General features: G+C 36.6%; 1 long non-coding RNA gene across 2 annotated transcripts in view; it reads left to right on the forward strand.

The window, feature by feature from the left end:
• The window catches only part of LOC110393013, a 99,067-nt gene that overhangs the window by 24,568 nt on the left and 46,774 nt on the right, over window positions 1–27,725 (forward strand). For both annotated transcript variants that reach the window (XR_002434737.1, XR_002434738.1), the window contains 3 exons: window positions 24,149–24,293; window positions 24,937–25,007; window positions 26,550–26,760. This is a non-coding gene — a long non-coding RNA (uncharacterized LOC110393013). The remainder of the gene's footprint in view (window positions 1–24,148; window positions 24,294–24,936; window positions 25,008–26,549; window positions 26,761–27,725) is intronic.

Raw genomic sequence — 27,725 nt, forward strand, 5'->3', positions numbered from 1 at the left:
AGGGAATATCTCTTCTTAGCAATAACAAACAATAAATTATTTATATGGGTTTTCAAGTAATTTATGGTCATGGATTAGGTATCGTACAACTATTGCATGAATATAAAACCAAAAGATGATTCTTAGCCAGAAGTGCTCAAAAAAGTTGAGAACAAAGAAAGTTTGCCCTTTGGTTATTACCTTTTTGAGCCACAATGGGAGAGACTACTTGGAGCGGAAATGGAGAGGGCTAGCTCTTACCACTGGTGTTATTCATCAGTTGCTGAAATTTGATATGTTGTCAAGAAAGATGTCAACCAAAACCTATCTGTGAGCTGAATGAATTACTTTGTGGAAGGCAGTCTGCTCTTACCTATTTCTTTGTTGTTTACTCCTCAGTTATGGGAAGGGATTAGATATTTACTGTGCACACAGTACAGTTGGACTTTATAAATCAAATGTTGTCAGGACTTTGAATTTACTGTGCATTTGCAGATTGACTGCTGTGTGGATATTTGTGTTGAAATGCAGGCAATGGGACTCAAATCAGGGGGAAGGTAGGATGTCAACTGAATTCAGACTTGCCACTTAAATCTTGTTCTAGGAGTCTATTACTCTTCAATATACTCAACTACAACATTAAATAAAAAATTTTTCTGTTCATGACTGACCACTCTTAGAGGCTTCTCCTCAGTCCCACTGATTTACTCTACTGCAGGTGTTTGGCTGCCTCTATCAGTCCAACTATAATTTAAGAGGAGCTGGGCTCCTCCTTTTTGAGTCTAAAATTCACACATAGCATCCAGCTTCTCTACCTCTATATTTATGAGCACAACTTGGCTTTGAAACATTTGTTTACACTTGGTTTACTGTAGTTACTAGCACAGTATTAGAACACACATTCTACTGATTGGAGCTGCTTGCAGTTTAAGTATAGAGCACTCCTCAAAGACAAATTAAAAAAAAAAACACCAACAACAGAACACAAAACTTAGGAATCTTGAAAAATTACCTTTCATAGGTAACTCCCAACCTTGTGGGTGCCTCATAGTCCATCTACCTTTTCTTTTTTTTTCTCATGTGGTGATCTACTTTCCAGATGGGCTGTTTTGCATGTGCAGGTGTGCAGCTGCTTAGTTCAAAGTACTCAGAGCATGAGACTGAGCAGTTGGTTCATGGCTATTGCTTGTTTAACCCTTGACTCTCCCTGATTGTGTGTGAACTTAGCGTGAACTGGATTTGAACTGACTTTTTAAAAATGTTTTCTTCAGAGAAAAAAAATTGCCTTGTATTCAGGCTGCTATAATAGAGAAGTTTTTGTATCATTAGATTAATATTAGAAATCTGTTAATCTGTGTAACATTTTTAAATCTAACATAGGGAACAGAACTGTTTTAACAGTATGAATCAAAACACATAAAGTTAGACTAAGCCACTTCACTCAAAATTAGAAGGCATAAATAATTCCAGAGATGTTTTTTCTTATCACAGATGCAGGAGAAAGCTGGCTTGGGAGACAGCACAGAGCACTCCAGTGCACTGTTCTTACTTTTTTTCCTTTGTGTCCCTCCTCCCTTCAGTTTATGCATTAATATTTTTTCACAAGAAAACTGAAGCAAAGAGAAAAGATCCTGAATCATCTGAGATAATCTTCCTTCATGAGAAGTATCCAGTTCTACCATCACTGTAGATGCGCATTCACATATCTTGGAAGTCATGAGGAACAACTTTTGTAAAACCTGAAGAATGGAGAAAGTAATATTGCAACTAAATGTGTAGACAGGTGTTTACTTACAAAACCAGTACCATGCTTTTAGAGATTTATAAACCTACAGCTGTTCATTACACTGAAAGAGGATAAATGGATTAATATGTGAGTGCTCCAAGTTCATTTCAGTACAGAGTGAAACAGGTTCACATAAATTAGACTAAGTAATATTAAATAGCTACTGTTTTTTTTTTTCCTGTGTTTTTCTTTCTTATCTGGGTGCCCCAAAATTAAAGTGCATTTATTTAGTTGAGTTTTGCTGATTATCAATACAGTATCTTTTCTTGCTATTTGAAATTTTGTTCCTAATGTATTTTATTTAGACTATTTAAATCTTAGATTAGGAATTAAATACAAGATATACCAGGAAGAGGAAAAAGCAAATCTTGCTGCTCCAAATAGGTAGCCAATTTGTGTGTTAGCAAGATTTCACTTGCAACTGTCTTTCTTCTATACCTTTTCCTAGATTGTGATACAACAGACATATGGTTTAGAATTATGGCTAAGTTTTAATGCCATTTAGAATTCTGGGTAAGTGTTAGAGTGTATAGATGGGAAAATATAAAATGGAGAATAGGAACATAAGGTGGCTAAAGATGCAGTAAAGGAAGACAATAGGTTATGCTGCAAGGTAAACTATCAGGTTCTAAGGATGTTCACTAAGGATTGTTCTTTGGTGAATTTTGTTTTTAATAACTGTGTGAATTATTTTTGTATTAAAAAGTGATTCCTAGTATTTTATTTTCTGATAATATATGCTGGGGAAACTGCCAAGAAGGGAAAAACCTTCTTTAGGTTAAATGTTCTACTGTCATCTGAACACACTACATATACTCTCCACTAACATGGTGGACATACCCTCTTCAAAAAAAAAAAAAAAAAAAAAAAAAAAGGAGAAAAGCCTCTAAAATTGACATATTATGGATATATTCATAGAATTATAGAATATCCTGACTTGGAAGGGACCCATAAAGAACACTGCGTACAACTGCTGGCTCCACACAGCACCACCCAGAATTCAAACCCAATGTCTGAGAGCATTGTCCAAATGCTCTTTGAACTCTGCCAGCTTGGGGCCGTGCCCACTGCCCTGGGCAGCCTGTTCCATGCCCACCGCCCTCTGGTGCAGAACCTGTCCCTAACCCCCACCTGCCCCTCCCCTGACACAGCTCCGTGCCGTTCCCTCGGGCCCTGTTGCTGTCACAGAGAGCAGAGCTCAGCGCTCCCCCTCCACTCCCTGTGAGGAGCTGCAGCCGCCATGAGGCCTCTCCTTAGCCTCCCCTTCCCCTGGCTGAGAAAACCCGGGGACCTGAAACACTCTTCATATTCGTTGCCCTCTAGAATCTTCACCATCTTTGTAACCCTCCTTCAGACACTCTCTAATAGGTTTATGTCCTTTGAGTACTGTGGCAACCGAAACTGCACACAGTGCAATGTGTAGTGTGTCACAAGAAGCTATGTTCAGAAGTGTAGCAAATTCTGCCAGTAGAATTAAAATACAGTACAGTGCAAAAAAGATAATTTGTCATATATAAAACAAAAAACTCCAAGCTAACTCTTGAGCTTGAGCTCTGCTGGATTTAACTGAAGTTATGAAGTGTTTGAAGTGATAAGCTATTGTTAACATCCTGAACGCAAGACAACTGATGATTGCAACAAAGTTCCAATGTTGAGTAAAATATTATAAAGTGCTTACTTATTCCAAATGTACTGAATTATTTGAAATATCATATGTGACCATTTAAATTAAGGAATTTTTATAATGCATTAGTGCAGGTGAATCATTATAAGATGAGCATATGCAACCCCAAATGTAGCTTTTCTTTGTTAATATAGTATTTATTTTAATATGCAATATTTATGTAATTATTATAAAATTGTACATTAATAATTGCTGCAATTGCATTGCATTTTTGGTTTTGTGTACAAACCATATCCAGAGCTATGCTACCTATATTGTACTTTCAGTGCCATCTTATAGGTGAGGTTTAATTTTTTTTTTAACTACTTGCAAATGTGAACCAGAAATAAAATCTTTGAATTGTGTCTGCACAAAAACAAACAAACAAAAAAATAAAAACAAACTTGTGCAATGTCAGGTAAAACAAATAAGATAAAATAACCCAAAATCCTACTAAGAGGAATGATAGTACTTGATAAAGTCCTTGGGAATTTCACTAGGTGCAAATAAACCCTCTAGTCTTGGAAATGATCAATGGCAGGTAGACAGTCTCCTTTTGGTTATATTTCTTCTATTGTTCTGGTATGGACAATTACCATGTCAAAGGACTTAACCAAGTGCTTTAAAATGTCATTAATTTTCTTAAATGAAATGTATCACAGGAAATAGCTCCAGTGCTTAATTTCAGAAGCTTGGATAATATACTGTGGACCTATCTTGGGACAAGCAGTCCTCTAACATTTTGTTTGCCCTTGAGATTTAGAAGGAATCATATCTATAGTATTCATAATAAGTAGCAATTTAACCAAGTTCAAATTAGATGTGAACAAATGGATTAACAAGCACCTCATTAAAATTTTAATTTCCATTTCATTTATCATTTTAATAGAATCAATTCTGTTTCAGGGTGGGGGAGGATTCATTTCCAAGTCTAACGTTAATTTCACTTGTTTTTATCAATAGCTTGATTTTTTTTTTCCTGAAAAATGTACTTTGTATGGTTTCCAAGTATCTGGTATGCACGTAAATGCTTAAAGAATAAGGAAAATTCAGATGAACTCACTGTATATTTTTTAAAGTACTGAACTTTACAGTACGGTTGTCTCTAGTATTTTCCTCTAAAATGTTGATGTGTGCTTGCTGGTAAAGATTTGAAGAAGAATAAATGAATTTAAAATAAGTCAATATTGGGGAGTTACTTTCAGTGAAATTATTTAAATAGCATTGTAAATATTTCAGAACTGAAATCTGACTTTTAAACTTTACTTTTAGATTTTACTTTCAAAGCAATATCGTAAAGTATTTTGAAGTGTGCAGTATTTTCATAATTTAATATTTTTTCTCTCAAATAAATCTATTAGAAAACTCCAACTTAAATATATCTGTCATTAAAAAAAGGATTTCTCGGAAAAATTCAATTCATAAACATGTGTTTTAGTAACATTTTTATTTTCAAATAAAAAAAGAAATTACAGGAATATAAGAATTGCAACTTGTTGTGATTTGTCTGTCCTTTGAAGATCATATTTGCAGTAGTGATATGTTTCAGGTTTTACATGCTGATTTTTAGTTAATTTTTTTAACAGACACATTATTCCCGAAATGTTTCTTTAATGTTGCTTTCCATTTAATACTGACATGTATTGTACTGATCACTGTCAGAAACATTCATTGTTTACAGACATTTTTCTGTATACTAGAAAGAAATACACATGCTATGTATTTTATAATATGAATGTAAAATTTGTAAGTCTTGATTAAATAATTTAGAGAGATTCAAACCACTTTTAAACACTGATACGGGAAGGGAAGTAGTTTTCACTGTAATGGCAGATTGTGTGCAAGAGAGAGAGAAGAGCAGGAATAGCATTTCAGACCCGCAAGATTCTTGCTGCATGTGCTTTAGGCAAGCGAGGCAAAAAATAAAAAAAAAACACATAAACATATCTAAAAAAGAATCCAGATCAAATATGTAAATTGCTTATTTAAGATGGAGAAAAGTATATTAGTCTTCAGGTGCTTTGGTGCACATCAAGGCTAAACTCAGTATTTGTCAGTCTTTTTTTTCCTAAATAAATATTATTAAAATGGAATATTGTAATCAATTTTAGATAGCTGTTTTTCACTAAATTGACTGTAGCTACTATTATTATGGATATCTTGATTCTTTATATATAATCTAATCCACAGTATCTATACGGCACAAAAATCTTACATAGGTGCCAGCGAATAGTAAGGTCATAGAAACATAGAATCTTTTGAGTTGGAAAGGACCTTTAAAGGTCATCTAGTTCAACTCCTGCAATGAACAGGGAACCTACAACTGGATCAGGCTGCTCAGAGCCCTGTCCAGTTCCAGTGCTTCACTACCTTTATTATAATAAAACCCGTTTTCTAAACATCCTCTTTCAGTTTGAAACCCTTTCCCCTTGTCCTATCACAACAGACCCTGCTCCCCTTCCTTGTTAAATATCTTTGTTAGATACTGCAAAGAAAAACAACAAAATTCCCCTCCAAAGAAAGAAAAAACTCCCCAGAAGTTTAGATATATCACTTTAAAAGTAGCCAATTACATAGCAAAGCACAAATACCATGTTTCTTATTGTTTTTCAATTGAAGTGGTTCTGGGAACACAGAAAAATTTACCTTAACTTGTTAAGAAAGACGTAATTAAGGAAAATGTTCTAATCTCACATCCCAAAGATTAAAAAAAAGATTAAAGAAACGCTGAATGAATGTATATATATGCATATGGTAGTGCTTTTGGGTTGTTGCAGACAGTGTAAGACTACTTTTTTTCTGGAAGTACTATATGAGTGAGTTAAAAGAACAAAAAGGTGGGAAGTGGTGTTTTGAGGCCTCTGTTGTACCAGTGCTTCAGCAGCATAATTTTCTCTTCTACTGGAATTCTACGTTCAGGTAGGGGTTTTTGAACTGCAGTTTAGCAAGAGAATATGGTATAGTCATTTCTATTTTCTCAACTTGTCTTCTTGTTCTTAAAAACTTTGTTTCCTCTCACCACGAGTTTTTCTTCTGTGTAATTATGTCTCTGGTATGAAGACGTCTAATTTTTTACGGCTTAACGTAACCCTAGGTCCACAGATTCATTTGCATCATACAGATGCAGAGTTAATTTATAATAGGTGCCATTTGTAAATCATACCTAGCTGCACTGCTTTCTTAAGTAATATTTTGACAAGTACTAATCAAACTTTTCTCTCCAACTTGTCGGAGACAAAAGAACATGTCAAGACACTAAAGGGTACTTCAAGTTATTAAGATAAATTAATTCTAGTAATCGCTAGAGAGAGAAAGATTGAAGTACAGGCTAAGGTTAATAAAGAAAATTTAGAAATTTAATTTTTAACTATATATTTTCTGTTTCTGTCAGGATTTACATTTCCCACAATGCCTATTTAGTATAAATTCCAAATGGTGGACTGAATTTAACTGAAGACCAGGAAAATAGCAGGAAAAGCACAAATAACTTTTTGCTTTATTTCCAGAATCTACAGTTTGCTCTGTAAAATGAAGTCACAGCTTATTGAAGAGATGTGTTGGAAAGAAAACATAGAACAACACAAAAAAGACTTTCTGTTAAGCTCACTTTGACAGGTATTTTCAAAGGTGCAGTGTTGTCCTTCTGTCATTAAAAAAAATTCACATGATAAAAAAACCCAACAATCTTGTAAAGAAATGCCTGTGTTACAAAAAAGCAGATGCAATGAGTTAAGTATTTCTGTTTTGAGTCTATCTGTTCTGTGAAGTACTAACACACAAGATGATGAAATATTGTCATCAAAGGCAAGTCTCTAACATTGACGGATATTTTTTAAGATGCTTGTGACTGAAAGACTCAGAGCACTTTTCTTTTTGTATCTTTTTAGTGTCTTAATCAAAATGTCTGGGGTACACAGCTGAATGCTTACAAAAGTCTAACTAGTCTCTGGGGGCCTATGATGGCTTGCACATTTGTGATGTTATTTGACAGATTATGCATTAGGCCATTTCAAGCATTGTTCAAGTCAGTAGACAACCAAAACCCACAGTGAAAAGGTTTTTTCAGTAAAAATTATAGTGAAAATATTTCTCCCCAGTTATGTGAATAAATGGAAAAAAATATTTACACACAAATGCTCTTCTGATGCCTGTTATAACTTAAATCTTTAGAGCTTGAGATTGATTGTGTGGATCAATCAGTTTCAAGCTGAGGAATTATCATAGAATGATATATTAGTTCAGGTTAGAAAGGGCTTCAAGATGCCAACACCCTGCTCCAGACTGGACTTCAAAACTTCCAAAGATGGAGTCGGCATAGTTGCCTCTGAGCAACTTGTTCTAGTACTTAACCGGGCCTTTGGATGAAAAGAAATTTTCTTAGTCACAGTTGCATTGGATTCACATGGCAAAGTTTTGGTAACAGAGGAGCTGCAGGGATGGCCTCTGTGAGCAGAGCCCAGCAGTTGCCCCATGTTAGATCAGAGCCAGCTCCAGGACCCGCTGCTGCCAGAGCTGAGCCTTGAGTGATGTTGGGTGTGCTCTGGGAGAGCAGATTTAAGAAAGAGAAAAAATGCTGCACTAAACCAACTGGGAGGAAGAAGTGAGAAATGTGAGAGAAACAGCACTGCAGCCACCAAGTTGAGTGCAGAAGGAGGGCAGGAGGTGCTCCAGTCCCAGAGAAGGAGCACCCCGCAGCCCAGGAGAGGCCGAAGGTGGTGTCCCCTGTGGCCCACAAGCAGCACATGGAGCAGATATCTACGTGCAGCCATGGAGAGCCCCCAGAGCAGCCCTGAGGCAAAGCTGCAGCCCATGGAGAGCAGCCTGCGATGGGGCAGGAGGGCTGGGGGAGCTGCCACCCGTGGGGACTGTGTGGAGCAGAGCGCTCCTGAAGGATGTGCCCTGTGGTAGGGGGCCATGTTGAAGCAGTGCTGAGAGCTGATGTCTGCAGGAAGGCCACATGGGATCTGTTTGGGAAGGACAGCATCTGTGGGAGAGACCCCATGTGGAGCAGCGACAGAGAGTGACCATGGAGAAGCAGCAGAGACAAAGCGTTATGAGCTGACTGCAGACCCCATTCCCTATTTCTCTGTGCTGCTTGGAGAGACAAGGTAGAAAAGAGTGGATGGAGGGAAGGTGTTTTTAGTTTGCTTTCAGTTCTCACTGCTCTAGTCTGTTAGTGATAGGCAGTAAATTATATTAATCTCCCCATGCTCAATCTGTTTTGCCCTTGATGGTAATTGCTGAGCGATCTCTCTGTCCTTATCTCAACCTATCAGCCGTTTTTCATTGGATTTTTCTCCTCCTCTTTCTTTGAAGGAGGGGGAGTGAGGGAGCAGTGTGCTGGAGTTTATCTGCTCATCTGGGTTGATACCACGAAAACAACGTTTCTTGTTTCAACTTAAATGTACATTGCATGTCACAGGGCACGTGCTGTGACCCCGATTGCCTTGTTGACCCTCCACTAAACTTTAGCTCAGTTAATCAGTGGCTTTCTCATAGTGAGTTAGGTGGCCAAATATCATGGTGTTGGCTGTCTTTACTACCAGGATACACTCCTGGCTTACAGCCAGCTGCAGTTTCCCAAGACAGGTCTTTTCCAGAGGAGCTGCTTGCCAGGCAGTCTACCCCAGATGGTATGATACAAGGTATTCTTTCCCATGTGCAGAGCTTGCCCTTAGTATGTGTATACCTTGCAGTTCTTGTTTGCCCTTGTTTCTTCCATCCTGTCTAGGCCCCTCTTGACTAGCAGACATGCCCTGAAGCATATCTACCAATCTCCCCAGTTTGGTGTAATCTGCAGACTGTGTGAGTGAATGGCCCTCCTCTGGGCTATTGTCTGAGATAATAAAGAGGTGCCAAAATACAAGGACTGCTCTGAAAGCAGTGCCTTCTATTTTATTATGTTGGCCCACAGTGTCAGAGGTGGATGGTGGTGGTATGGCAGTCGAGGTTGAACCTTCCCACCAATATTCTATTACATTTTGTTGCCGTGTGACAGATGGCAGTGGAAGGAGAGTCTGACAAAATGGTGTCTGATATGGAAGTGCATATGAAGCAAAGGTGTGTCATTGAATTCCCCCATGAGGAAAAAAATGTACCCACTGACATTCACTGACACTTGCCAAATGTTTATGGAGACCAAACAGTGAATGTTAGCACAGTGAGGCAGTGAGTGGTGCATTTAAACAGTGGTGACAGCAACAGTGCAGATTTTTACGAGCGTGGCATGTGGGCTCTTGCTCATCACTGGCAAAAATCCATAGCTCATGGTGGTGACTGTTGAAACATAGTGTTTTGTAGCTGAGAATTTGCTCTATCAAGTAGTGTTATTTGTGCTCTTTGCATCTGTCGTAGTTTCAGTTGAAATAAATAGGAGGCATTACTTCTGAAGCAACCTATGGCTCTCTGGTGTTCCACTTTTTACTCACTGGCATACAGGTAGATTTTGGCACATCAACCTCTTTCCTCTCAGCCTATCTACCCACCTTTTTAGTTGATTCAGTTGTCCATGCATCCAGACTAACATTTTACATTGAATACAAGAATATTGTGGGAGACAGTGTTGACAGCCTGCTGGTCAGTGGTGGATGACAAACACCTTAAATGTCCTAAGATGAAGAATGGTATTGATGACATTCAGGACTTTTCCTGGAAGGCAGCTTGGGACAAAGAAGATTTGCGTTTATTGTGTACTAGTAGAATTATATTCTTTGTATTGCACAGCAGGGTTGACAGTACCAGAGAAGATATTTAGAACAAGATTAAAATGTTGAGTCTGTAATTGCCTTTCTGGCTTTCAGATGGTGTTGGCAGAGAATCTGACTGTGAAAGTTAGATGAGAGTTATGATCTGTGGCTCTGCCTTGATTACATAAACTTTTGACTAGCTACTGGAGTTGTTCAGAGATGGCTAACATAAAAGCATATCATGCCATAATGTACTAATATGGTTCAAACCAGTTACTTTTTGAGATATTCCTTATTCGTACTTACATTTGTTAAACCTATAATCTTTCATTTTTATTTGGAGCGGCTTTCAGCATTTTAATTCCATGTTGTCACAGTAAAACAAAGAAGTAGTTTTTGATTTGTTTTGATTGAAACCACTGATGGTGAAAAACAGGTACTGTCTCCCTAGACTTTCCAAAATTGTCAATTCTTGCTAAAGGGTTTAAGCCCATGAGAGTCTTCTGTCATAAAGCAAAACATCACTCCTGTGGCCTTGCAGTTTTCAAGACTGGATATATTGACAGAAATACCTTTGAGAACTCTGGTTTTAGATCCAGCCACATGGGTTTGTGGTTTTATTTTCTCCATACTTTTTTGCCTTTTTCCTTTTGCCTGTGGTCTTTCTCAATCTTTTAATATCTTTTGCTTTTTAATGCACCTTAAAACTGTTGACAGACAGGGTGGTGGAGAAGTGCTGAAAGAGGCAGAGTAAAGAACCTCTGACTTTTTTTTTTTTTAAATCATGTGGAGAAAAAGTTAAAATAATGATATTTCTGAGCAGCCTGAAGAATATAACTGTTGTGGCTGTTGACAGATACAAGCTGTTCAGAAGGGACAGATGAGGAAGGATGGAAAGAGACATTGTCCTCTACATTGAGGAAGGAATAGAGTGTGAAGAGCTGTCCCTAAGGAATGGCTACAAGCAAATCAAAAGCCTATGGGTGAGAGTTAGAGACAGAGGCAACAAAGGGAGCCTTGTGGTTGCGGTCTACTATGGGCCATCTAATCAAGTGGAGCCTGTTGATGAAGCCTTCTTCCTGCAGCTACAGGAAGCGTTGCAGTTGCAGGCTCTTGTCCTTCTGGGGGACTTCAACCACCCTGACATCTGCTGGAAAAGTAGCGCAGTGAGCTGTAGGTGATCCGGGAGGCTCCTGGAATGTATGGAGGTGCCTCATCCCACTCACTCTTTTTCTGTTCCTGAGTCGTGTCTCCCCTGATCAGCAAGGGATTGCTACCATGATGGAGGCATCCAAGCCTCAGAGGAATAATACACATCAATTTATTGAGTGCTTTCTTTACAACAACTACCAACAACTAACAACTACTGGGACGTAAAATTGGCTGATTTGAGAATTAAAATTAGTAAGTGTTACAGGTAAGACAATATTAGGCAATGGCTACTACAAAGAATAAAAGAATAAAAGAAGATAAAGAGAAAAGATAGAAAACAGGGAAAGGGAGACAGACAGATAAACAAACACAGCAAAGTTCACTACTCCTTGATCCAGAGATGTCTTGGTGTCAGATACAATGGTATTGTCTCCACTGTACTGTATCAAGCTGGTTTCATTTGCTCTCAGGCCAAGTCTTCAGCCAATAAACATTCCTGGGTCCTCCCTTTTGAAGGTAAACAACTCCAAAGAGATGCTTGCAAATGTAAAGTTGTCCACAAAGTGATGCTGATTGCCTCATGTTGATTTGAGATACTTCTTACCATTCTCAGTCGAGAGGATGACTTCCTGAGCCAGGTAATAGACATCTCCACCAGAGTGGATGCAGTGCTGGACCTGTTGCTCCCCAACATAAGGGAACTGATTAGTGATGTCAGAATTGGAGGCTGCCTGGGCTGTAGTGACCATGCAGTAGTGTAGTTCACACGCTTGAGGGATATTGGACAGGCAAAGAGAAAAATCAAGAAACTTAATTTTAGGAAAACTGAATTCCAGCTCTTCAGGGGTTTAGTCAACAAAACCCCATGGGAATCTGTCCTCAAGGACAAGAGAGTAGAGCAAAGCTGGCAGATCTTTAAGGAAGCTTTCCTTAGGGCACAAGATCTCTCCATCCCCAGGTGTAGGAAATCAGAAAAGGAAGGCAAGAGACCAGCATGGCTGAGCCAGGACCTTTTGGTCAAAGTGGAGAGCAAGAAGAAAATGCACAGGCAGTGGAAGCAAGGACAGGGAGCCTAGGAGGAGTATTGGGATGCTGCTAGGCTGTGTAGGGATAGGATGAGGAAGGCCAAGGCCCAACTGGAACTGGACTTGTCAAGGGGTGCAAAGAAGGATAAGAGAGGCTTCTATAGGTACCCTCCTTAGTGAGCAACACAGGCAGGCTAGTAACAACAGATAAGGAGAAGGCTGAGTTACTCAACAGCTTTTTTCCCTTGGTCTTCACTAGCGACTGCTCTACACACAGCTCTCAAGTAGATGGTTCGGAAGGTAGGAACTGGGGGAGCAATGCCCCTCTTGCTGTAAGCAAAGATCAGGTTCGTGACCTCCTGAGAAACCTGAACATCCACACGTCTATGGGTCCTGATGAGATGCATCTCAGAGTCCTGAGGGAACTGGCTGACGTAGTTGCCAAGCCACCCTCAATATTTGAAAATTTGATCAATATTTGAGCAAGTGAAGTCTGACGTGACTGAAAAAAAAGGCAATATAGCATACATTTTTAAGAAAGGTAGAAGGGATGACCCAGGGACCTATCTACCTGTTAGCCTCACCTCAGTGCCAGGGAAGATCATAGAGCAGATCCTCCTGGAAGCTATGCTAAGGCACATGGAGGAAAGGGAGGTGATACAGGATAACCATCGTGGCTTCACCAAGGGCAAGTCCTGCCTAACCAACCTTGTTGCTATTTATAATGGCATAACTGAATCAGTGGACAAGGGAAGAGCCATTGATGTCATATATCTGGACTTCAGTAAGGCCTTTGACATGGTCTCCCATAACATCCTTCTCTCCGTATTGCAAAGATATGGATTTGATGGGCGGACTCTGTGATGGATGAGGAACTGGTTGTGAGATTGTACCCAGAGAGCAGAGGTAAATGGCTCAATGTTTGAATGGAGATCAGTGACAAGTGGTGTTTCTCAGGGGTTAGTACTGGGACCAGTGCTCTTTACCATCTTCATCAATTACATCGACGGTAGGATTGAGTTCACTCTCAGCAAGCTTGCAGATGACACCAAGCTATGTGGTGTGGTCAACACACCCAAGGGACAGAATGACAGCTGGAGAGACCTAGACAGGCTTGAGCAGTGGGTCTAGGTGAACCTCATGAGGTTCAATAAATCCAAGTGCAAGGTCTTGCACGTGGGTTGTGGCAACCCTCACTATCAGTACAAACCTAAGGATGAAAGGATGGAGCACAGCCCTGCCAAAAAAGATCTGGGGGTACTGGTGGATGGGAAGCTGCACATGAGCCGGCAGTGTACCCTCACAGCCCAGAAAGCCAACCGTATCCTGGGCTGCATCAAAAGAAGTGTGGTCAGCAGGGCAAGGGAGATGATCCTGTTCCTCTACTCTGTTCCGGTGAGATTTCACCTGGAGAACTGTGTCCAGATGTGGAGGGCCACAAAAATGATCCAAGGGAGGAACATCTCCGCTATGAAGACAGGCTGAGGGAGCTGAGGCTGTTCACCCTGGAGAATAGAAGACTCTGGAGAGACAGTGTTTCAGTATCTAAGGGGGGGTATAAAAAAAGAAGGGTACAGACTCTTTAGCAGGGTCTGCTCTGATAGAACAAGGGGAAATGGTTTCAAAGTAAAAAAAGAGAGATTTAGTTTGGGCATAAGGAAGAAGTGAGTGGTGAGGAGTGGTGAGGCACTGGCATGTATTTAGTAAAATGAATGGCAAATATATTTGAAAAGAAACATTTTTTTTTTTACCATCTAGACTATAAGTTCTAATTTTCTGATTATTTGAATTTCTGTAAAGGCAGTTAATCTGTTAGAAAGTTAAAAAAAATCTTTATTTGCTTCCACAAATATTTAACCTTCGCAGAAAAACTCATTAAAATTACAGCTAATGTGTGAAATTCTGTATTATGTTAGTTCTTTTCTTTCATTTTATTTCCTATAAAAAGCAGTCTTCTAGTGTCTAGTCTACTAGCCCGTGACTTAATCATTAGATTTATATTTCCTGTCCATAGAGTGTTGAAAGGTCAGTGGAATCACAAAACATTGCCTTTGGCCATCCATTATGAGTCATAGACCTACTCTCCTTTGTATCAGACTATCTAAGATATATTCCTTTCAAAGTTACGATGCTTACTTTGTTTCCCTCATAATCAGTGGAGTAAAATCTCCCAAGAATTTGAAATTTCTAAGCAATTTGCTGAAACAGCAAGTAATCTGACTGAGCTTTGCCTTCTATTTTGCCAACTCTTTGAAGAAAAGCTACTTATAAGACAGGCAACGTCAGGGTAAAATGAATAAAGATCTTTTTTTTTTTTTTAAATATAACTTTTTCAAAAAGAGTGTTAGTATTTGCAATACTTTGTAATATCAATCACTAATTGTTATATGTAATTTCAGATTCTTACTGGAAATGCTATTCGCTGTTTAGTTATTTTCTGTACAGCTATTTCCTTAAATAAAAAAAGCTATTAAAACAGAGTAACAACAAAGATTTGTTAAAAGTTTATTCAGGGGTTGATGAAACTCTTTGCTGCCAATGGTCATTAAGTTCTTACATCAGCTTGTATGTACTTTCGGGTAATATTTGGATGCCACTGCTAAGAATGGTCTCTAAAGAACATTCTACTGAAGCGTGGAGTTCAGTGCCTTTATCTTGAAATATGTGGTTTGTATCCCAATTATTCTAGCACCTAAGACTAAAACTGACTGAACTAACTTGAGTACATTGACCCTTGCACTCCAACCTTCTGGAGCCTCTTCTGGTTTACAGTCTAACTGTTCAAGGACCGTATAACTGTTAAAGCAAGGAACATGCTAGGTTTGCAATATCGTGTCATCAGCATCAATAAAAAGTGCAAGAGTGCTATGGATCAATGGAAAACTTTAAAAACATCTACATGTAATTCCTTTCCCTGGTTTCTTTGCCAAATGCAAAAAGAAAAAAAAAAAGTTGCATCCTAACATCATTATTTTAAGATCAAGCTAGAGTGTATATATAAAACTCTGGGGCCTGTATTGAAAGGCCACTTGCCTTTACTCTATGGACTTAAGAACATTTAAATTGTCTTGTTGGATCACACCTTGAATCTATTCAGGCTATTCAGGCCTTTGTCTTAAAGGGTGGCTAGTAGTGAAGAGCTAGAAATGCTAGAATAAAGGAAGCATATTCCTTTTTAGCTAATATTCTCCAAGCTCCTGGCAATATTCATCTTACTTACAAGTAATGTTATTACACTTTGTAGCCTTTGAATGTTTTTCTCAATTTTTCTTATTGATTTTAAAATTCATTGATTTTTAAACCTATGTAATTATTACCCCAGTACTACCATTGTGGAACAAAAATAGCATTTCCTTGTTTTGAATCTGTCATTTTGATGATTTCTACTGAAATCTTCTTATTCTTGTTACAAGAATAAGTAAAATACTTTCTTTCTTCATAATTCTTGTGAGCTCATATATCTTTGTCTCATCTCTTCTGAGTTGTTTCTTTTCTAGAGGGAAGCTGTTTATCTCTGGCTGAGTAGAAGCTGTTCTCTACCTTGTTTACCCTTCCTTTGCATTTTGCAGGATTAGATATTCTTTTAAGATGGAAACCAGTGGGACCAGAATATGTGGATGTGGATGAATGAGTGCTGTAACATTAGTAAGAACTGTCATATCAATAGAAAGAGTCAATTTAATTCAATATTCTTCATCAAAATAGATAGCAACAGGTAGTTAGGAAGGAGAAAAAAAAATCAAGTAATTCATTTGCATACAGGAGTCCACTAATTCTGATTTTGATTATAGCCTCTGCTAATGTGTCTAGTATGACTTCTGGCTTAATGGTGCGTGGTTGGTCAAATTCCTCTAGTACCTCTTATGATAGCCATTGCTTTTTATATACCCTGCATCAATACCGAGAAAAATCAAGGGTTTACATCCCAACGTTAGTAATCCAGATTGTTCATTCCTCAGTTACAGTGAGTACAAGCATGCATACTGTCTGTCCTTGTGACTGATTAGAGTCCATTCTGCCTGTTTCTATTGTAACTACTTTCACATTTCAATTTCAGACAGAGCTTTTGTTGCAGTGCATTCTGTCCCAAAACAGTTCCAATACAATCATCTCAGTTAGTTTCTATGCAATTATCCCTGGCAGAGTTTTTGCTCCTGATGTTTTGGAAATATTTAATGTTAGATTTCATTCCCAGTTTAAATTGTTAAGATCTCTGTTTTTTCCTTTTAAGTTTGACTTGCATTCTTATATTTTTACATTTAATGTCAGAATATATTCCCATTTTCTTTGCTTAAATTTTTTTTTGCTTAAATATGGTTTGCTGTTCAGTCAATCTGACATCTAAAGTTGTGTTTTGTTTTTTGTTCTCTAAATCAGACCAAACTAGACTGTATATCTGTCATAGTGCCCATGGCACAGAGCTGCCCTTCCTGTGGTGGGCAGTGATAGCATTTTTTAATGTTACTTTTTCATAACAAAAAGGAGTTATGAATCTTTTCCAAATCACTCCAGTAAATCCCATTTAGAATAATAGTGATTAGTTCATTGTTAATGGTGACTTTTATGTAGTTTTCTGGTGTAGAATTTACTTAAATTGAATATCATTTTCTATTTAGATCAGAAACTGGACAAAGTTAGAGAAAGAGGGAGAAAAAAATGACACAGGTCAGAGTAAAGAAGTTGAAGGGGAGGCTGAATGAGTAAAAGTTAAAAGAAAGGAAAAAATGAAAATGAAAAGACCAAGAATAAGCTGATGGAATGAAAGTGACATTAAGAAAATATGTTTTGAACAAAATCAGTGACCTAGTTATTTAAATTGCAGAATCTAGAACATATCCAGTTAAGTACTAAGCACAAAAGTCTACAAAATTTTAAGTTCTAATGCATGTAAGCACATAAAACCTGAAGTCATGAAACACCTAATGACCCAGCTATATATCAGTTAACTTCTCAGTCTCGGACTTAATGGTTGTGGAGGTGGCGCAGCTTTGGCCTCCCAGAGCACTGAGGAGCTGTTCCTACCTCTGTGACTGCAAAGCTACATGGCTAATTTGACTTCATGTTTTTACACATTTCCTAAATTAATTGACAGCAGGATGTACTAACTTAAGAATGATCACTGAGTTTTAATTTGTACTGAAATTTATAGAAGGAATGTGCACCTATGTTTTTTACATTATAAGTATATTTTAGGGAAAAACTCAAACTTGATGGTATTGAGTTTATTTCTGCAAAGTGCTGAATACTTTTTGATCATGCTGTCAAGGACTGAGTCCTTGTAGGAAGGTTAATCAAAGGTATAGCTTAGCTTTCTGTTATTGATGAACATACCTGCTCTGTAAGTTTCTTTTCACTCTGAAATAGATTGAATACAGTTCAGTGTATTAGTATGTAGCACTTACATTGTCTTCACAATAAGCAAGATATTTTTATGACTAAAAAATATAATTTTATACTAAAAAGCTTGTGCTTCTTGATTGAAGTTCTAATCTGAATATTAGTAAATTCAATTTTCCCTGTATCCGTAGAATAGCTGTCTGGGCTATATGTGGGAGATACAGCTTCTGTACTTAAAATAAAGAGCTTAATGGGAATGGAAACTTCTTCCCTTTTCTTACTAAAAATACAGCAAATTAAAACATTCTGATATAAAGATGTGCATATTAAAAGTATTCCAAAGTAACCATTGTAATGAGAGAAAAGTAATTTTGTCAGATTGAGGTATTATCTTTTACATTCTTGATTGTTGTGCACATACAGATATAATTCTCTTATAATAGAAAGTATAATTGCTATGATTTTATTTGACATCTTGCATGCTACTATAAGATAGAGAATGGATAATGATAGTGGCAGGGACCTTACAGATATTCAAGTAGAATTTAGTACTGAGACTTTAAGGAAAACTGAATTTTTAACTACTTACAGCTCAAGTTGTAAATTTTGTTTTATAAATTTGAATTCTGTCATTTTTACACTCAGGTGAAAATACCCTGGCAGACGTTGCTGCATTCTTTATATACTGTTAAACAGCAGTGACAGGGCAGACTTTTATCATACGCTCATTTTTGCACGTGAACTATTCCAGACCACAAAGAAAGTAGTACTTGAATTTTCCCCTGTAGAGAAATTCTCCTGGATCCGCTTGGTACACCTGGAAACCTCATTTCCTTCTTGTAATATTCTGTGATATTTTCTGAAAGAGTCCATAGACATTGTCTGGTGTGTTTGAACCTTGATTTAATAGCAGAGTTTAAGGACTATGTAGTGAACAATTGCATTACTGACAGTAAGAATTGTGTTTACACCAATGAATCAAATCTAATGGAAAAAAAAAAAAAGCTTTATGAAAGGTAGTCAGAGTATTAAATGGAAGGAATATCATGAAATAAAATTAGTATGCTTATGCAAATGACCTAGCTATGACTTCATAATTTGTAATGGTATTCAGTTTGGCAGTGTTTACACTTGTTAATGACTTCCTTTATGAGTGATAATTGATCTTGCTCATTATCATATTAAATCCTTGATCATATGTCATTAGTTGGGAATGAAATAAATGGTCTGTTTGATTTTTAGTGTAATGAACTAATTAGACTAATTAAAATCAATATGTGTGCCAATATTAGACTTTGAATCCAACTGCTGCTGCTGTCTGCTGGCTAAAAATCCACAACTCAGTAAAAATGTAGCCTAATGCTGATTTATGAGCACTTGATGAACGTGAGGTAGAATAAATTGCTTGTAGTGGTAGAAAGAGCATTAGTGAAGTACAGGATACTAAGTGCATTGTAAGGTCAGTGGTAAGGGCATACTTACATGTGTAGTTATGTGGCACCTTTAAACCTTTTGAGTAGATTAGATCATTCTTCAGAAGTTATTCAGTTTAAATATTGTATAGTGCATTAATCTATATTTATAGATGCAATAGGCTATATATGTGTCTGTACATACAATTTGTTGCTCTCCGTGTGCACATGTGTTTATGCATGTTAGCATATTTTGTAAATGTCATGTTTTGTACAGCAGTTTTATTTAATATGTGAATATACCAGATAGGTAGGACTTCTCATTTCAAAAAACTACTGTTACTAGAATATGCCATTCAGCCACACTTATACATTCAGTTTTATGTTTATGACGAATTACGTTTATAAACCCTAAGTGACAGGAACACGTCCTGTAGCTCAGTAATGACCTTTTGGAGAAGAAGAAACTGGCTGCTGCAAAGGGACAGGGAATATTATTGTAGAATTCAGGATCCTGTTAGTATAAGCAGCAAAAGATTAGTGGAAATCCTTTTGGCTCCAAGAAGAGATTAGAAAAAATGTGAGGTGATGGGGAGAAATATGCCACATCCTTATCTTCAATAAAAATATTGCTTAGAGAAAAATTTTTGTATGTCAAAGTTTTAAATATGAATTAATATATTTGTGAAAAGTCCTTACTTTTAAGAGGTTTGCATAGATTCATAGGTTCCTGGTGGAACACATAATGTTTTCAACATTAAATATATCTATTAATGGTAAGCTTTGCAGAGAGCAGTGCTTTATTTTGCCAGTCTTTCTCTATTAAATTTCTAGTAATCGTATGTTTATTTTGTCACTAAGAAAGTTCAAATGTTGTTTTCTTTCCTTTATTTTTGTTTGTTTTTTGTTTTGTTTTGGTTTTGTTTTGCTTTTGGTGGGACATAAACAGACATTCATAATTAGTGGGGTCCCAATTCTTTTCTCCTTCCTCTTCCACCATATACTTACATGCAGCGCAATTTGATACTGAAGAGAATGCAGAATGGCAGGTGAGCATTTGGTACATTGTTTCTCACACCTTCAGGATATCATTTAACATCATAAGGGTACCAATGTCTTAATCAGTCAAGCAGCATAAATAATATGCACCTGATTTCTAACTGAATAGTACTAATGTCAAGTACAAAAAATTGTTAATGTAAGTATGTAAACACAATGAAACAGAGCTCAGAACCTTATGGCTTCCAGGCGTAAACTTAATCCACGAGATCATGTGGCTTTTGAAGAAGTACCATTTCCACTTTGAAAATGTGGGTGTTCAGACACACTAAATTTCAAGCTTTGTAGGAATAATCCCTTAATCATCTGACCTAATTTTGATGATGAATATTTTAAAATAGTGGTGACTTATTAACAAGGATTTCATAAATGCATGATTTGAAATAAGTGTCAACTCTAATTTAAACAAGTACTTGAAGAAAATCTACAGCATTAATGTAGACTTAAACTGATGGTAACCACTGAAATTTCATTTTTTCTTCATCTTATAGACAGAAGAGAAGATCTCATGTTCAGAATATGTACTCATGTACTGTACAGTTAGATTAACGTTTGTTAAAATGATCTGCCTTTTTAATGGTTGCTGCTCGTGTTTTATTTGTGACTCTTAATGCTGGGGAGTAATTCTTGAAGTGCTTAGTAATGACAATTCCTAATTGTCAGATTCAGTAAAATCAGTAATTACTAACAGGAAATGGTTCAGTAATTGACATTGCCCACAGATTATTAGATTATTTAAAGATTATTTAAAATTTTAATCTTTGGACGAGCTCTGAACAAATGCTTGAAATTTTTTGGTAGTAATCTACATATGGGAGAGTGCATGTATTGATCGTAGACTTCTTTACGTTAGGTACTTAGAGTGAGCATACATTGCAGCAACAGGCAATGCTTAGGCGAGTATGTGCAGCTTGAATCCCAGAGAAAATACTTTGTTTTGTGCCTGAAGCAGTATACCCTGAGAACATAAATGAGATCCTTTATGTCTGAGATGCATTCAGTATGCATATTATCAGCCCTCTGATCCAAAGCACATAACCAATGTCCTTGATTCGTATAAATGTACTGAATGCCCTGAGGAACTATGTGGGTTTGAAACATCTGACAGTTGTTTGTGAGGTGGTGCGAGTTCAAGTACCTTTGTTAGCAGCAAGGGAAGCTGAGGGCACTTTTCTTTCAGGGCTTTCAAATCAATTTTTTGTCCTTTATTTGCCAAAGTTAAGAAAGAAACTTGTTTAAAATCGGGCGTCTCTTCATTGGTTTGATGAGTGCTCCACCTTATCTTTCCTTTTGTATGAGGGACACAGAGAATAATAACATTAAAAAATATGTGCAGTTTATTTGAATCTTGGCCCAGTGGAAGACAACAGAAATGTAACCCTTTAACCCTTGACTTCAATTTCACCAAGGCTGCTAACCAAGGTTTGTGTATACTACTGAGTTATTCTCTTGTTATTGCAAAATTTAATACCCAATCCTGAACTTTAAAATTTCCTTAAAGTACTTCTGTAGAAAAGAGGTTACTATCTTTGATTCTGTTTTCTTTGATATTACTTTTATTCTGTGATAAAAAGAAGAAATATTTCTGAGAATCTTTTTTAGATCAGTATTACTTTAATTCCTTCTTTCTTTTAGCAGTATTTCTCTATATCTGTGAAATAATAGTTCACTGACCTAAATCTTGAACCTTCAGTGAGGATGTTTATCTAGTTATAATAATTGAAGCATTCTTTCTTATTTCGTATGTATGATATATTTTACCCTTGCATAATGCCTTCCTTATTGGTGAGAAGAGGGATTTGCCCGTTCAAGATAAAAAGGATGGGACAGTATGAGCTGTATCAAAGTGAGTCAGTGCTGCTCCCTGGCTGGGGAAACTACCTGGGAAATTATTGATTAAAGGGGAAAAGTGAGAGAGCTTATTGGTCCTGGCTCATCAAGGAACTGATTTGTTTGGCTCTCGAAGCTGTACAAATGAGCAGTGACTGATCAAACTACCATCATTTAGGTCATATCAAGAGACAGCAAACGGGAAGGACACATGCCAGAAAGATCCACTACAAATTTGTTTTGTTAAATTGTTAGTTTACTTTTTCCACTGGCGAGAGAAGAGATATGTTGTCCAGTCAATTTTTCCATCTCTCTTGAGTCAGGGAAACCAAATCAGGTACAAATGCCTCTTGTATTGTGTCTCAACTCAGAGAAGGTGTTGACTAGGGAGAATGTTCACAAGTGTTCCTGTGTTGCCAAATAATTGTCAACCAGTTCTAGTAATCATTGTGCCAGATGAACCATGACCAAAGTGGCAATTGCTGATAGACCCTGAATTTTGGGAAGGACCTTTTGATGCAGTAACTAGGTCTTTGCCCAGCTTACATCACAAATCAACAAGGTATACTAATGCAACCTGACCATAGGATATAGAAAAATCAAAATCTATATGATGCCTGTGACATGGTCTTACAATTACACCATGTGTAGTAGTTGACCATTATGTCACATGTCAAAATTTGTTAGTAAGCATTCTGGATGTTGCCACAGGCTGTGCATGGTACTGAATACCACTTGTCCAGGCAGTATGGCCTGGAACCTGCACTGCTGCCGGGTTGTGGTGGGATGGAAGCCCGGCAGAAAGCCCAGGCTTGCAGATAGCTTGGTAACTGAGAGGGTGCCAACACTGAGGTCATATGAGAGTCACTGCTACTTTACTGTGAAGTCTGTGTTGGGCAGCTGCTAAAGTTTTCATTCTGGAATGTTTTGCATTATGCCTGGCTACTCCCCTGTCTAGCAGGCCTGATGTCTGCATCAGAAAGGATATATGAAGTTATGTGACAGTACAATGCCACCTGCACGTCCAGGTTAGTTGTAGCTCAGCAAATAACAAATAGGTTTTTGTGACTAGTAACATCTGCCTGTATGCATGCATCATATGAACAAAGTCTCTACTAAATTCTTTTCGTATCCTGACAAACAGAAATGAATGCCCATCCTAAGTTATCTTTTTACACTCTTGGAAGATTCAGTATGCCCCCTAAAATAACACCTGAGGCCTCCAGAAAGAGTCTTCTCACCATATCAAGCACAGATAATAAATTAGAGAAGTTCCTTGACATGAAAAAAGAAAGTGAGTCAGGAGTCTTCTATCCAGTTACATTCCTTATCAAGACTGAATTATTTGGGCTGATGCCTACCCTCAGATTTAAATTTTACTGTGGTCACTGAAGACAACTGTTTCTGTTGTGTCTTGTGAATTACAATAAAGTAGTTTATCCCTGACAGTTATTAGTTGTCTTTGAAGTTGGAGCTCCCATATCTGGCAAGAATCTGGTAGAAGTATTCATATCAAAGGTGGCAACAAGTGCCTCATATCTCCTGAGTTTTAGCACATATATATTTTGATCAGTCAAGGAAATCATGGAGTAGTTTCTAGCAAATCTATTTTATGGACAAGTAGAATAAAATCTGATAACTTTTTTAAAACTAAATATTGTAGTATGCTCTTCCACTGAATATTCCTAGTAACAAAAATACTCTTTTTAGCGAACATAATGTTTATATGAATTTTGTTTTGTTTGATATCGAAAATAAGTGCAATGAACCATGAGCAATTTGATGAAGTGTATGTCACATTTATTTCTTAATAAAATATCTTTCTCTTAAAGTTAGTATATAAGTACCTGCCTGTAGAAAAAAAAAATCTAAAACAGAACTAAACTAATATTAACATACACAAGCTATTACTTTCTTACTAACACCGCTTAAACTGAGACTACATATGAATAAACCTAAATCAAAGGTATTTGTTTCACACTAAAGGCCTATGCTAAATATAAATTTCATAAATATGCTCAGATTCTTGTTGTAGAGACTGGCAGGACAGAGCCAGAAACATTAAATTTGATAATGAATGTCTTCAGGAATAAAATATATGACATACTCATTCAGAAAATAAATTTATTTCAGTGGATGCAGTTTAACTGATATTTGTTATTTATAAGCTTTATATCTATTTCTTCCTTTATTCTAATTTTGTGTATCTTCTTTTCTAGAACTTCTTTCCTCAAAACTTCTAAGGAAACTACGCCATTTGCTCAAAATTTATGATTTTTGGACCTTTATTCAGCCCCTCTTGGTCACCTTCTTATTTTGTGAAGAACATAAATCGTCTTATTGCCAAACAGTTAGTTTGCATAAGTAAGTATGCAAGAACAAACTACATTTGCTTTTTAATGTTTCTTAGAAATAAAGTATTGCATTTTTTTTATTGCCAAAAGTCACATGATAGAGCCTTTTTAATAAATCCTGAGGAAAGTACTCATTCCATCTTTATGCAGCTATGAAATACATAAGAGAGAATTTATCACATTGTAGAAATGTTATCTGCCACTACAGTCTTTGAAATTGTCAAAAATTGAAGGCCAAAGCAGATTTTCTAAAATTAAGGAGAAATTTAAGTAACTAAAGCATAGTTGCTATAACTATGGAATCTCGATTCGTGCTAGAAATGTGCTGGGATCTTTCATTCACATGTTTAGGGTTAAAGTAAAATGATATAGGTAGGAAAAATAAAATGAAACTTGCTCAAGATTTCTTGCTCTAAGATTTGAAGAATTGTATTCACATGCTGCAATTTTCTCACAGAGATTAGGTACTCCACTGTACAAAAATTTAGAGTAACATTTTCTAATACAATGTATCACCATATAAATTTATTTAAAGTAAATCCTGAATTGGAGATATATAGGTTTTAAAGAAAACATACAGATATGTTTTTTTCTCATTCTTCCATTCTTTTTTTTTTCCTCCTTCTGTTGTATGAAATTAACTTGGAAAGCAGTTTTACAATTACTGACTTTCAGTATTTTGCTGCTTTGATGACTCCACTTGATGGGTACAGTATGACAACAGGTAATAGATACAATAACAGTAAAACAGTCATCATTACTACTGGGACTAGAAACTCCCATCATTGCTTTTTTAGCTTTCCTCAGCTGGAAAGTTTTGACATCTGCTGGTTTGGGACATAGCTGAACAGCTGTCAGCAGTGGGGTAGCTGCTTTCAGCAGCAGTTGGCGGGATGGCAGGGTGCCAGCTTGTACCATCTGTGCGCCTGACATTTCATTCTAATTAACAGTAGGGTTAATTGTTCTGGCAGGCTCAAATGTAGTGTCTAACATTACCCAAGGGAAACATGTACAAGTGCAGGAGTGGCAGGGAGCTGGGGACAACGCTGCTAACAAACCTATTGAGGGAGAATGGTTAACAACTACTGATGATTTTACTAGCTGGCCACGTGCAGTAAGGCTGAGGTATTTTTTTATTCTGATGAATTATGCCAAGCCTGTAATGATGTAGAAGAAATCAAGCTTTGAAAGGCTGAGACTGCTGCCTTGGGGCAATTGAGAGAGAACAATTTGCATGTTATTACTGCATATTCATACCTAATTGTGTTAGGCTTTGCTAATAGAGCAGAATGACAGTATGAAAAATCGAGCAACTGCTTTATAGCCAACAAAGCTAGTGTTTTTTCCCTACACTATGAGTGCTGAATGATCATTTAGACATTTAGTTGTTCAATATGACAAGTCTACCATTTGTTAGCTTGACATATAGTAATTTATAAAGGAGTATTCTAATTTTACTTTTAGTTTATTCTCATTTTATACAGTATTCATAGTAGCAGTTTGAATGGGGATATTCATAGCTATTGTGAGTAGATAAAACTATTTTATAGGAAGTATTTCTATTGCTTTATGATGTATTAATTTTAATGTTTAAATAGCTTTTTCAGATGTTAATATAGCATAAACCAGAAGCTGATGAGAAATCCCTATTACAATCATGTTGCTACATGCTGATTTAGCTAATGCTTTTACATTCTCATTATGACCCCTATTTCTAAAGGATTAGGTTCATGGGTTGGTTTAAGAAGTTGTCAAGTAATACCATACCAGATCTATAGTTTCTAAATACAAAAATAGCGATATACTCAGTTTAGCCTGAGTTACAATCTAGCATGTAGGTGTAAATATCTCAAAGCATCAAACTGATTGTATTTTTGTCTTGTATATTTTTGCAACAATACATAAATAGCACTGTCTCTTCAGGAGAATTGTACCTCAGCTTCAGTTTCACTGTATGTTGTTAATGTCTTACACTTCTGACTTTATAGAATCTTAAAGACATGACAAGTACTCTAGAAAACATTACCATAGATCACATACATTAAAGTCTTAGCCTGTAAAATTTTTGAAATCAACGAGCTTAATTTTAGGAAGTCTTGAAAAAAAAATGGAGGTAATACCAGACGTGATACAAAACTTGTGACGAAAGGCCAGAAATAAGATTATCAATAGCTTTTAAGTAGTTCTAGAATCTAAATGACTTGAACATGTACATGACCCAAGTTGCACAGTAAGCTGTTGTAATGCTCTTGATTTTTTTTTTCAGAAGTGCTCCTGAATTTTTTCAGAGGGATATGTCCTAAATTCATTTGAGTGTTGGCTAATCTGAGAAACAATAAATGACAAAACTTGGACACAACAGAGAGATGGAGTTTCAACTGTGTGCTTTAGTGTTGCAAAATTAAAATAAATTTTAAGTATATCGGATGAAGCTCGAGACCCAAAACTTCTTGATATTGCTTGGGAATTTCTGACGTGTAAGTCTGTTTATACAAATGTCATACTTTTCACATGGGGAGTATTTTACTGTGTGTAGTTCATACTTGGTTTTGTATGTAGTCAGTAGAGACATTTTATATTCCAACTTCTTTGTTTACATGCAGAATATTTCCAACATATATTGAGGCAATTTCAATAATATTTATTACTATGACCATTATTGTTATGTTTTACACAAGTATTTAACTCCTGCAATCTGTGGACTGTGGGATATAATCTCTCAGTAGATCACTACAAAATTGATGTGGATATATGTTTATTATTATTATTATTATTATTATTATTATTATTATTATTATTATTATTATTATTATTATTATTATTTACTTCAGATGTAGGACCTGACTGCCAAAGCTACTTTTTTTTTCCTCTCCCCTTTTGTGAGTTGATTCTGATTTATATAGAAATGAAAACAGGAAGACTGATGTTGAGCCTCTTACTGCAGCAAGGAACAATGTGATTGTTAAAGTAGCAATGACCTTAACAAAGTCTCTGGTGAAAAAGACCTATCAGTGGATAGATTAATAATTTTTGTCTTTTAAATAAACCAAATTAAGTTAATGCTTTATTTCCTTTCAAAAACTAAAATACTCAACTGGTTATATTTACCTGGATATTATGAAGAGCGTCACTGAATATATATGAACATCTTTAACAGATCAACATTCTGAAAATGCCTAGAGCTAATGTAATTTATTATGCATGGAAGAAGATGCTAAATATATTGGCCTTCAGCAGAAAATAATAAAATGGTTTGATTAGGTTTAATTTAATTATTGTTGTAAGTGAAAATCCTCTATTCCTGCCTTCCCCCTGTCCTTCAAAGAAATCTTCCTAGAAGAAAAGCAGTAAAAATCCACTTGCCACGTTGCAAAAAACGTGCCAGTCAAGGCCATTATGAGGTCTTGTCCACTAATTTCCTTAAGTCTTCTCTTTCTTTCCA

This window comes from Numida meleagris, chromosome 2 (assembly GCF_002078875.1).
Source record: "Numida meleagris isolate 19003 breed g44 Domestic line chromosome 2, NumMel1.0, whole genome shotgun sequence".
NCBI classification, from domain to species: domain Eukaryota; kingdom Metazoa; phylum Chordata; class Aves; order Galliformes; family Numididae; genus Numida; species Numida meleagris.